The sequence below is a fragment of the Protopterus annectens genome, chromosome 16.part0 (genome assembly GCF_019279795.1).
Source record: "Protopterus annectens isolate FY-2018-M chromosome 16.part0, PAN1.0, whole genome shotgun sequence".
NCBI lineage: Eukaryota > Metazoa > Chordata > Ceratodontiformes > Protopteridae > Protopterus > Protopterus annectens.
Genome location: NC_056750.1, coordinates 199,077,700 through 199,091,051, shown reverse-complemented (window position 1 = coordinate 199,091,051; position 13,352 = coordinate 199,077,700). Strand labels below are relative to the sequence as shown.

General features: G+C 37.1%; 1 protein-coding gene across 1 annotated transcript in view; it reads left to right on the top strand.

Annotated features, from left to right (window-relative positions):
- LOC122790866 (rho guanine nucleotide exchange factor 40-like) overlaps positions 1-13,352 on the top strand; it is a 1,619,416-nt gene that overhangs the window by 96,530 nt on the left and 1,509,534 nt on the right. The window lies entirely within an intron of this gene.

Sequence of the window (13,352 nt, the reverse complement as noted above, 5' to 3'; positions counted from 1 at the left end):
CATTAAAACAAAACATTCCAAGCTTTAAAAAAATTCCCTGAAGAGGAAAGCATTAAAATGTCAACAAAATAAAAAAAAATGGAATTTTTTTCCCCAAAGGGAACTTATCTACTCAGCAAAGGAAAGCACAAGCTGGTCACTGATCTTCAAAAGCCTCAGAGGAGCGCACGTTTTGGTGGCAATAAAGGTATGAAGGGCTTTGTGCCCAAATTTATCTTTTAGTCAGCTCAGCCTGAGATACTTGACAGTTTGGGTCCAATGAAGGTATCCTGAAACTTTGGAAGCTGACTGGCTGTTGTATCTGTGGCAGGATATAACCCATACGCCTAAGGCTACTTTAGTAGTGCTCAATATGATAAACAACAGTAACATAGTTTTGGTTCAGTATACTCCATAGAGGTTACAGAGGTTTCAAAGACAAATAGAATATGTATTTTCCTTTGAGTGGTGTTCGAAAGGCATGCGTAGAATGGGCGTGCCTTCGTTGAAGGTTGGACATCGAGCTGGTATCTTGGCACCGTAAAAATCTACTGACAATCATTAGCAGACCGGAGTTCCGCTGTGGCAACCCCTAACCGGGAAAAGCCGAAAGAACAACAACAACATTTTCCTTTAAAACAGGCTTCTAGAATGCATATACACAGTTCCATTCCATTGTGAGGTAATGCACCTTCTGGAGGAAATAGCATGGAAGCAGTAAGCAAGTCTCTACAATTTAAAAAGAAAGTAATAAATTCTAGACATCTAGTGAAATATACAACTATTTAAACTTTTAAATCCAAGAAAAGTCCATAAAAATACATATTGCTTGATCTGTACTATGTGTTTGTTATGTACTCCATCCTACTAAATTAAATTCTTCCAGACTGACTTATGCACAGTGCAGGAGCACAGACTGTTAGGTAAACCTAGCACAGTACTCAGGCAGATAACTTCTGATATTACAACCTATCCCAGTTTCTCAGTTGTAGTCCATCTCCAAGCCAGGAGCTACAGTCCCTGATGCTTTCCTTCCTGATTGTACTGACTATGAGAATAATTTGTAGCATCTGCAGAAAGGCTAATTTCCACCCTACCTCCTGACGTGTTCTAACCACCTGACTGCCACTTCCCTATAGGTTGGTGACTAGAAAAAGCAGGTACACTACAAGCATAGCCCATCTCATTTTCAGAAGGTCATTGCTACTGAAATGTGGATTTAAAAAGTATAATAAGAGTAATCATTTTTTAAACTTAAGTGGATGATGGATGGGCAGACAGAAAGTGGCAGTACAGAAAAAGGTATGCATTGGACAAGAGCTAGAAAGGATAAATGCAGAAGGAGAATAGATAGATGTTCAAAGCAAGGGAAGAGCTATAAGGCAGTGGAAGCAAATAGTGGCAATTGATGGACAGGCAGCCATAGTGCTGGTAATGAATACGTAAATGACAGAAGACACATTAGGACATGAGACATGCTAGGGATAAGAGTGGAAATATATGTGATGAAATGTATTTATTGTGAAGTGAACAAAGGATTTACAGTGAAAACTTTGAAACTGCATTGGTCGACCGCCATGCGGTCGACTTGCAGTTTTCAAGTCGGCAGAATGTCAAACCAACATGTATCGACTACACTACAGTGAATGGGTAGTGTAATTCAAGCATTTGGGTACGACATTGTGCAGGGAGATTGCAGTTCACTGAGAATTAGCCCATTTCCTCACTGTAGTGTGATCTCGGAGTTGGTATATTTAATGTGCAGGGGGGTGGAGCCACCAATCAAATAGTAGAATTAATGTATCATTGACTGTAGAGTTTAACTGTATGTTAATGTGGATAGCAAGAGGTGAGTGATGTCTCCTCCTGCTATGTCGAATACATCGAACCATGGTTGTCGATGTATTCATTTTTGCTTTGGTTTACTTTTCAGCATTTTGGATTCAGCATTTCGGGTAGACATTCTAAACGGTTGACCAAAGCGGATTTGAAATGTCAATAGTAAACCATAACGTGCTTACACTGAAAAATTTGAAACTGCATTGGTCGACTGCCATGTAGTCGACTTGCAGTTTTCAAGTTGGCAGAATTTCGAACCAAAATGTATCGACTACACTACAGTGAATAGGTGGTGCAATTCAAGCATTTGGGTTTGACAATGTGCAAGGAGATCGCAGTTCAGTGAAGAACAGGGAATTAGCCCATTTTCTTACTGTACTGCAGTCTCGGAGTTGGTATATTTAATGTGCAGGGGGTGTGGGGGTGCAAGGGGCATCGTCCCCCTGCAAAATAGTGAATTAACTTACCACTGACTGTAGAGTTTAACTGTACGTTAATCTGCATAGCAGGAGGTGAGTGACGTCACCTCCTGCTTTATTGAATACATCAAACCACGGTTGTCAATGTATTCATTTTCTCTTTGGTTTACTTTTTGGCATTTCGGATTCAGTGTTTTGGGTCAACATTCTAAACGGTTGACCACAGTGGGTTCAAAATGCCAATAGTAATCCTAAATAAAGGCAAAGAAGAAAGCCTGACAGGGAAGATACCTCAGGGATAACCTAAGGTTATTTTCCATTCAGTTTAGGGGGAAAAAGGGGACAACTGATAGCTGGATATAATGCATTAACACTCAGATACAGAAAAGACAAAAAGGAAAGAAACTGAGTGGTTTTATTATGCACTATAGAGGAGTGATTGCCAAAATAGAATTTTGGAGATATCAGCTACTTAAAGCTATAACATTAAATTCATCCTAAATTATTTTTTATTTTATTTTTTTGCAGGGAGGCATGCCTCCTAGACCAACACATAAGTAGTACACTTTCTGAACTTTATATATATATTATATCAATCCTTGTACAACAGCAGAAAAGAAAAACTCTCTGAAACACTTCTCAGCTGTCCCACATAAATAATTTACTCAATGTATATGATTAAGCAAATAAGTTCCAATCAACTAGTCCTTGAAGAAACACAAGATACTCAAAATGAATAGAATACTGAGACAGAAACAAAAAGTCATGCTTATGGTGTACCACAGTCAGTAAGAAGCAAACTTGAGTGTTTCTTCAAACAAATCTGGAAGTAAAGTGCTTTAATTAAAATACTAGTTCACCTAGGATTAACTCTCTTGGTACAAAAACAAAATAATTCTTGGTGTTCTACTAATAAGGATGGAGAAAATGGAGGTCTTGAGATAAGCTAATCTTTGGCCATTAGTGACCATGTCATTACTATGATTCACAGTGACAGAAAGTGAAAGGAGATAGATAAATAGGACATGGGTATAGGCATATAAGACTGCAGATTATAACAGGCACAGATAATTGTTTTCATGGGAACAGGTGGACTTGAGAGACAAAAACATGAGAGTAAAGAGACTGTGAGTTTAAATTAGTCACAGGTTACTGGCAGTCACAAAGAAGGTGCTAGAAAGAAAGAACAAAGAAAGGAGAAGCTAGAAATCAAAGATGGTCAGAAGGAGCATAAACTGAATACTCAGAAGAATGTAAAGGGTATTCTAAAAATCAGAAAAAAGGAAATGGGATGAGTATAGGTGAGCATATCAAGGAAACCATGATGATGACATTTGCTGTGGTACAAAAGACCAAGGCAAAGATGCAGCAGGGGTTACAAACAAAAATTAAGGACAAGATAAAGGGTTTCTTGAGGTACTTAGATGAATGAAAAAAGACAAAAACAAATTCAAATTTAAGAAAGGAGAGTAGGGAGTGCAGTTACTATGCCAACAGGGCAGACACTTTAATGATGTTTTTTTCGGTCAGTCTTTACAAAAAAGAATGGAGAGACTGTCCTTGTGGAAAGGGAGTAATGGAGAAGGGGTGGGCTTCTAACAAATGTTTCATACCCAAGGAATGTTCAGAAAAGGAGCTTAAGAAATTCACAGGGCATGTTGCAGGTCTCTGTTAGTGTACCTGCCAAGATAATGAAGACCTTGTCAGGTGTGCATGCAGATCCAAAAACAGGACTCTCCAAGCATGTTCTTACCAGCAGTGAGTTTCAGGAGGAGTGTAAGGGAGCCATGAAGGTACAGTTTCACAAATGAGGTGCAAGACCTAAAACAAGCTGCTATATATAAACATTATCTCAATAACAAAGAAGGGTATGCAGTGGATTCTAACAGAAAGGCCTTCTGGCTTCCTAGAGGTAAACAGACTGAAAGATAAATACCAACACAAGTCTGAGTCCAAAGGGTTTCATGTCCTTTCAGCATGATCTAGTTTTATAATTGGGTTATGCTCATCCTTCACAACAGGAATCTGGTGGTAGGGGTTACTTAAATGTCAGTAAGACTTTTAATTTATTCTCACAAAACAGAATGACAGGCAAGATGAAAAGTCTCCGTTTATGGGAATCTAATAAAACTGATGAAAGAGGGGGTAAGTGCCAGGAAACAAAAAGTCGTGGTTAGGGGGCCCTGTGAAAACAGAGGGACATAGTAAGTGGGGACCAATTAGGGAGAGTCCTAGGCTTAGAAATGTACAGTATGGTCATATCAGACATCATGGGCAACATTGAGAAACAGACCAAGTTGTTTGTGATTGTTACTAAGACAAGTCGAAACAAGAGAACTGGAGTAGTAAACTCACAGAGATATAAGGAAATTAGTGTACTTGACATGAAAATGGAAAATGAGTTACTGCAAGAAGGTGAAATATACTTTACCCAGGTCAAAAGCTGAAGTACCAGCTAGATGGAGTCACACTGAAGGATACAGAGCAAGGAAAGCACCACTGGGGTGACAGTAAATGCAGTTATAAACCACTCGGTGAAAACTGTGAAAGGTATGGCCAGAGACTCTAGATGGTAAGATGTATCTTGAAGGTGTATGATTCATGAGACAGCTAGACTGTTCTACTGTTCTTTTCTTATTCTATAGCTGAGGTGCTGCATGTAAGATCTGATTCCCTTACAGAAAGAAGGAATTGAACCCAGATGAAAATGTCTAGAGAAAGTGTACCAGACTAATAACTGGCAAGAAGAAAAGGGTGACCAGGACAGGCTGGAGGAGTTAAATCTTTTCACAGTAAAGTAAAATAGTGTGTAATATTATCTAACTGAAAGCCAGGGATCACATGTTCTACCCGCGATTCATAGTACAGACAATATATAATTCTTGCCTAGTAGCCTCATTAGTATTATCTGTAAAACCATTAACTGCATCTTAATCTGTTTAACAGAAAAATTGGTAACCTACAATCAATTGGCCATAATCAGTTTAGCTTTATGAAGCATACGTAGGTCTTGCTTGCTTAATTTAGTTGATATTTTGAGGGTATAACTGATGCCATTGATAGGGGTTATTCTCTCCATGTCACTTATCTTGTGCTTGATAAAACTCCCCATACAAGTATTACTAATAAAGTTAACTACTTAAATATTAATCACATATTACTCAATGTATTGCTAATTGGCCCTCTGTTGAGAAACACGTGGCGAGAGCTGGAGGTACCTTCTCATCTGTTAGTCAAAGTGGAGTACCACATGACTCTGTGTTGGGTCCCTACTCTTTGGCAGATACTTCTTTGCTGTGAAGATAGATGTCAAATGTATGTGGTTGAACAAGTTTGTGGATGACTACCCCTCAGACTCTTAATATTTTCCAAGAAATAATAAGACAGAGTCAGCACGAGTTGTTCTGATCATAGCCTTAAAATGAATAAAGAAAAAAATGTAGTGTGGTCAAATTTAGGAAACAAATTCTTTTATACTGATTCTCACATAAAAGGAAAATTTCTTTAGATCGAAACAATTGTTAGACATCTTGGCAGTTTCATTAACAATTCTCTTCTTTGATCATCAAGCAGAGTAAGGAATTCTTTTTTTTCATTGCCCGGTTAATCACCTAATTTATTTCCTCAAGACCCAAAGAAGACTTAGTTCTCCTATATATCATATCATTGGGGCAGTATGAACCGAGACTAGTAAAATCATCAGTGAAATAACATTCTACCTTGAGTATTTCCTAAATAAAAAGCATATCAGACTTTCTTGCTGCTGTTATTCTTCTAGATGGAAACTTTTGTTACAGTAAATGCATTTATTTATGACTTGCTAAGCATGGTAAGCTCTGAAGACTAGCAAGGATTCATAGAAGTTCCATCCTAGCTCTTCATACGTCTCAAGCTAATTACAGTGCAGTAGTTTGTCTTGGTATCTTGCAAAAGTAAGAGGTTCTTGGTTCGATACTTGGCTTGAGCGCCTTCTGTGCAGAGTCTGCTTGTCCTCCCTGCGGTCGAGTGAACTTTAAAGACATGGAAGTAGGGGTGCAAATATGTGTGTGTGTGTGCGCGTGTGCCTTCTGTGAAGGTTGGGTGCCATGCTGGCAACTTGACAATGTAAAAATCCATTGCAAATCAATAGCGAACCGGTGATTTACTGTGTCGACTCCTAACCGGGAAAAGCGAAAGACTGTTAATATGTTACACTTACTGTTGTAAAGCTTACCAGGTCTAATTTAGGACAGTACTTTTGTATAAGGGTCACTAATAACGTTTTCAAAATTTTACGGATGCTACCACCTTGAAATGAATTATGATGCTTTAAATCAAGTGGTTTTATGTTTTTTTAACAACTGATCTAAGATCACTTATTTGTTGTTTATTTGACAATACAGCAATAGCATGGCTGTTTGTAATTATAGTGATGACTGTATCCTCTTTACTTGCTAAAATGTCTTCTATTCATTTTTTGAAGTGTGAGCTAAATTGGTTTAAGAATATTTCAGGTAGTTTGACTACGTCTGTGAATAACAGATTATCCTTATAAAATATTCCATTTCCATTTTGCTTTTTTCCTGTCTTGCAGTTTTCTTTGATCTTAGCCTTCGGATTTAAGGCATATTTACTATGATAATTAATCATATAGAGAGATAACCTGTACGCAAATATTTCTGATGCAACAACAATCAGTTACTGATTCCTTTTCTTTTTTTTAACAGCAGTCCTATAATGCCACTCTAGAGTGAATATGATAGGTCCTGGCCTGGCACAGACCTCTATCATATTTATTACAGTTAGGGTTGAAATGTTATATCACCTGTCAGAATTTTGATTAGTTACTTTATACTATTAAGAAGAATAAACTTCAGGAAATATTTATGCATGCATATTGTTGCTGTAATAAGCTTGCAGTTTTGTAATATTGTTTGAGATAATGCTTGACTTTCCCTTATGGAAAATTCCTCATGATTGATTTTGGGCAGAAATGGTGACCTACCAACCCCCCCACCCCCAAAAAAATGCATCTCATTGTCCTTTATTTTAACAGTAATGTATCATTTTGAAACTGCTGCTGATTTGCTGAGAGTATAGCAACATACGTTTTGACATATGTAGATGCCTCCTGTTCTATGGATTTGATTTCTAATAAAGTGATAAGACCTGTATTCATATATTTTGTGTATGCTCTCCCCGTGATGTTATACAATGTGGTGTTCATGGGGAGTAGTGGGGTAAATTGGACATAGTGGCTAAATGTAATTCATCCAAACTAAGGAGTCACCACATCAGATGAAAATATGCCAATATGTCCTTATGTATGTGGTATAAGAGGTGTGAAGGCAATGAATTCTTCCCAGAAAAAAATAGTGACTTAGAACTTTCCCATATAGATCTTTAGCTAAGTTGTCAGCCATTTTGCCACCTAGAAGACTTACTTTTGATTGGTCATCAGTCCAGGAATACCAGTGTTACCAAGTTAATTTTTGTTATTCATTCCCCTAGCAATGAATAGTACCACTTTCCATGAAGTCCCATTTAGTCTCAGAAATTGTATAAAGTTTGGCAAATTTATTGTGGACTCCAAAAAATTCTAGGATGGTTAACTAGAGTTTATTTCTTAGGTAATATTCTGACATTAAGAAAGATGGGAAGAGAGCTGCTGTTAGAAAAATAGGATGTTGAACATGTCCCAGGATATGACATACTGAATAAACTGATGTGCACGCCATTCTCAAAGCCATTTGTTAATGGCATTAATTGTTTTCCATGCTCTAGGTGAGAAGCATGTTAATGACATCATCTAGTTAAAAATAAACAAGCTGGCAATGTCAAACAGAACATTTCTTATCATCACCATCTGCTTTTGTATTTCAGATATAGGATAGTGCTTAACATTGTTTAGCCCCATGCAAACTTGTTAAGTCTAAGATTTTCAGTGACAGCTTGTAACCTTTGAGTCTCATGTATATTTTAGCTTAGTAGGCATGAAACAGACCCTTTGTCTTACTTGTTTAATATGATTATGGTGCTCTGCTCCCTATCATCAGGACAGTACTTTCTCAGTGCAAATCATGCTTATTATTTATTGATTTTGGCTCGTCAATAATTTATGATAATGGTTATTCATATAGGTGTGAACAATTTGAAGTCAAAGTCTGTAAAAAGATTTCTACAAACTAAGCAAATCAACAGAAGTGATCTCTGAAAATTGTGTTTGCTTTTCTAGAGCTTTTCTCACCAGGCCTCATTGTGAAAAGGGATAGCTTTCTGCCCAGCCAGACTGTCTTGATGCACAAATGGAATAAATATATAACATAGTAAATAAACAAAGCCATGCGGGCACCTTCTCTAAGTAAATTGTGTGTACTCCAAAGGAGTGTAAAATTGAATCCAAAAATAGTAGCTAATTAATGTTACATTAGAAATACTTGGATAAATTTCACTTACACTGAAGGATTGATTATACATAGCAAGACTATGTATATCTTATCTGTAGTATCATGAAATTGATAAAGGACTTACTGACAGGCTCTCTGCCTCACAGCTGCAGGGTTCAGACCTGATCTTTGTGTGAGGAATTTTACATATCCTTCCTCTGTCTGCATTGATGTTCTTTCCCCAGGAGCATTATATGAGCTGATTGAGTGGCTATTCTAAAGTGTGTGTGTGTGTGTGTGTGTGTGTGTGTGTGTGTGTGTGTGTGTGTGTGTATGTATGTATGTATGTATATATATATTCAACTATAACCAACTATAAAAAGCAAAAAATTCTTCAGCCACAATCAAATAATAGTATTAAATTCTTAGCCATCAAAACTTCATTAAAGCAAGCTGTAAAAATCTTTAAGATTAACAAATTCTAAAGCGTAAAAAGGCGCTTTCGCACGTGAAGCAAATTTTCAATATTAACAGAAACAAATTCAGATTTAATAGTTACAAATAAAACCAAATATTTTTAATAATTAATAAATGATCAATAAAATGAATCCACACAAAATAAATAATATACATACATACAAAAAAACTTATTAAAATTGTTAAAAAATTAACAAAAAATTGTAAAACTATAAACAAAATAATAAAAAAAAAAATAATTTCTACATACATAAATATATATAATCTAATTTAGGCTATATTATTATAATAGCCCTCAAGTCATTTAGGCTATTCTAGCATTCCTATTAGCACCTAGCCATTCCTAAAGCTGATTCTGTATATTTTGTATGTGTCCCAGCCTATTGTATGAATATTGTATGTAGAATTCAGAAATGAAATGGGAGTTACCTTATTAACATGTCGTACAACGAAAGCTATACTGTAGTAATGGTCTCTATGTAATGGCGGTCTCTCATACCTTCTTTCAGTGTACCATTTTTGATTTACTGTAAGGAAAGCTATGCATAAGCAATTTATATAATTACTTATATACTAAATTTTTGCACCCCAAAGTCGCCCCACTTATTAAGCAAAGCCGCCTGTCTTCAGGATGTACTCTGACCTATCCACCACATATATACATATATTACAATTTTATTTTAAACCGCACCCAATTCCATCACTAAAAACCCAAATCTGCCTCATTAGCAAGAGCTATTAATATTGGAGAAGCAAATTGTTGTTTTGTGTGTAATAACTCTCCATTATTAAGATGTTCCAACATCTTCCTCCAACTTCTTTTACCTTCTTCTTTTTGTTCTGGATATTGTTACCATATACCTGTTTAATAATACTAAGCCTGTTTACTTTTGGTAGCCAGCCTGTTGGTTATCTCACAAGTTATTCAAGCAATAGGTCTAGCTTGCACTTCTCTTTGTGCAAGAATTTTAACTGTACATATATTACTATCATAGCTCTCAGATAATAAAGTTGACAATTCCTCAGTTAACATATTATCATTGCAACATAGCCATATTATCTAATCTATACAGCTCAGATAATTGCCCTATTATTGTTATGATTATATTTAGTACTACGAGTATGTTATAAGTACTAATAACAAGTAAGTATATACATTGGCTGTAGGTTGTGGATAATACATGGTACATATAGTACCCAATTAATACTACATCAGATAATTAATTAATTTCTGAACTGTCTCCATCAAATCATATAAAAAAAAAAAAAACATTATTTATTTGTGTGTTAAAAAAAAATCTTCCGTAACTCTACCACAAGCCAGCTAAGAAAACCAAATTAAAAAAATTAAACGTGCTAACGCTTAATATTGGATAATGGGAAGATGGGAAATTATTATATTTATTGAAGATATTATTCCATACTCTCTTTGTGGATGATCTTTTGGAGATCTGGAAGAGTTGTATGCTGTAGAAATGGAATGTAACTGTGTCGCCTGATGAAGCGATGAAGACGTTGAAAGCGCTTACATTTTGTCCATTTGCTCCGAATAAAGTTTTTACAGCTAATGCTTTTCGATCTATTTGTGGATTTACTGAAATAGAAGAATTTGATATTATTTGTTGGAACTATTATTATTTCGCTTGCTGTAGCTGATTTTGTTTTGTTGACAAATTTCTTGGGTATATATGTGTGTGTATGTGTGTGTGTGTGTGTATATATATATATATAGTTACACTTCAGAATCTTGAGCTACTGAAATATCGAACTACCGTAGCTCGAGACCGAAGTGTCGAAACTGCACTTGCGCTTAAGTGCAGAATACTGAGTGTGGAAATGATGAATGCTGAAATTTCAAATCCGTGGTGTGGATGTGGCTGGAGATTTAGGTAAGTGATGTTTTACTAGGGGTTTTGGGTAGGGATTTTAGTGTGTGTGAGTATGTTTGGAGTTTTGATGTGTGGGTTGGGGTAGGTAGGTAAGATTTTGAGTGTGTAAGTGTTACGAGTGGTGGTATTTGTACGTATGTGATGTGTTTTTGTACAAGGGGAGTGTAGAGTGTGTAGTGGTGGTTTTTGTTTGTTTGTGTTTTTAGTGCGACCTTGGAGTTAGTATATATAAGTAGGGGATGTGGGAGGGCGGTTGTGTTTGTTTTGTTGTGTTTGTGTGTGTTTTGTTGGTTTATAGTGTAGAGAGGAAGGTGTATGTGTGCTTGTCTGTGTGTGTAGTGTTTATGTAGGTAGTCGCGAATTTGAATTTCATGCTTTTGGGGATTTGGGTTTTACAGTTTTCGGCTTTACAGTCTCGGGATACTGAATTTCGATATTTCAGTATTTCGGGATTGTAAAGTGAAACCATACCTATGTCTACATCTATACACATACAGATATATATATATATATATATATATATATATATATATATATATATATATATATATGTGTGTGTGTGTGTGTGTGTGCGTGTAAGGCATTTGTGCTCTAGCGGCATTAGACCCCAGGCATGAGTGGAAAAAATGGCAGCTGGGATGCAACACGGCATCATTTGTCAGGCTGGCTCATTGCAGTATAAGTTGTGGTATGTTGTCTGGAAGTCAGGCCAGCAAAAGAAGAACCCCTCATTTTTTGACTGTTTTGCTTCTGACATTGTAGTTCCCTTTTCTGCTGATGTACTTTGATGTTACCTTCTTAGAACTGTTGTGTAGGTTAGTGCACATGGACAAGAATTGAGGCATTAAGCAAGTTACTGTGTTGCAGCCTTGGACAGTTGATGACATCAGTGTATTAAGTGTATAATGCTACAACTGCCTTCTACTAGTAGGAGCACCGCAAGTGTACATACCCCTTGGATCCACTAGGGGTCTTACCATCTCCTTCTTGATAAAGAAAATCCATACTGATCCTTAGTTTGTAGTAAAGCCTCATCCTGTCTTCCAACAAAGGAAATATGCACTCTTTCTGACAATAAAGGAAAGGCATTCCTCCTTTCCAACAAAGGAGCATTACACTTTCCCTCCTGATGAAGGAAAGGCTAACCCTGACTCTCATGGATGGAAACTCCTATTCCACTTCTGAGAAAGGTATGTCTCAACCCTTTTCCCAATGAAGGAAAGCCATACTCTGACAAAGGAAAAACACACTTGTCCTTTACATTGAAGAAGAAACCTACTCAAATGAGATATTAAAACGAGACCCCATCTGCCTATATTAATGGTAGCTCAGGTGGATGTAAAAGTTCCCATGCCAGTTTTTAAAAAGAGTAGGGGAAGTTCCCTGGCACACTCGCCAAATTTCCCCAAGTCAGTATGAATGCCACCTCAGATTTCTCCTGAAAAGAGGTTATCGGCCTAGTGAACTAATGTGGTCAACAAAGTGTAAATAAAATAAATAAATGAATATTGTTCTTTCCAGCAAATGACAGCCGCATCATATCTCCCAACAAAGTAAAGGAAAGGAAGGCCACACCCTTCCTCTGATAAGGGAGCCATGCCTAACTTTCCGAATAAGAAAGGCACACTTGCATCTACCACATATATTATATATACTATACATGTATGTGTATGTATGGGTCTACCTGATAACACTGACACGCCAAAACACCGACAATGAAATAACCGACACGAAAAAAACGAAAAAAAGAAAGTTCAAAAACATGAAACTTCACATGCCCGACAAACCAAAATCCCGACAATCAACAAAACAAGTACCTTTCCCGAAAAACACACACACAACACAAGCACACCAAAAACCTTACAAACCTACACTAAACCTTACATACACAACTATCTATACACTAACCTTAACCCAAACCCTAACCCTAAGGTCCGTCACAATCGCACACTTGCCTTACCTGCACCCTAACTCACTTAATCCGCCCCTAACCCTTAACTCTGTCACTATCGCACACTTACCTTACCTGCACCCTAACCCTAACTCACTTAATCTGCCCCTAACCCTCAAGTCTGTCACTATCGCACACTTACCTTACCCGCACCCTAACCCTAACTCACTTAATCCACCCCAACCCTCAAGTCCATCACTATCGCACACTTACCTGACCCACACCCTGACCCTAACGTCTGTCCCTATCGCACACTTACCTTAACATGTCTGTGTTCTCAGCGTCGGGATTCTCAACTGTTGGTCTTCTCCGTTGTCGATCTTTCAGTGTCGGTGTTCTCGTTGTCGGCGTTGTGGAATTTCGGCGTTTTCAGATAGACCCGTATGTATACATACATATTTGGCATTGAGATGAGTTGAACTGTTATACTAAG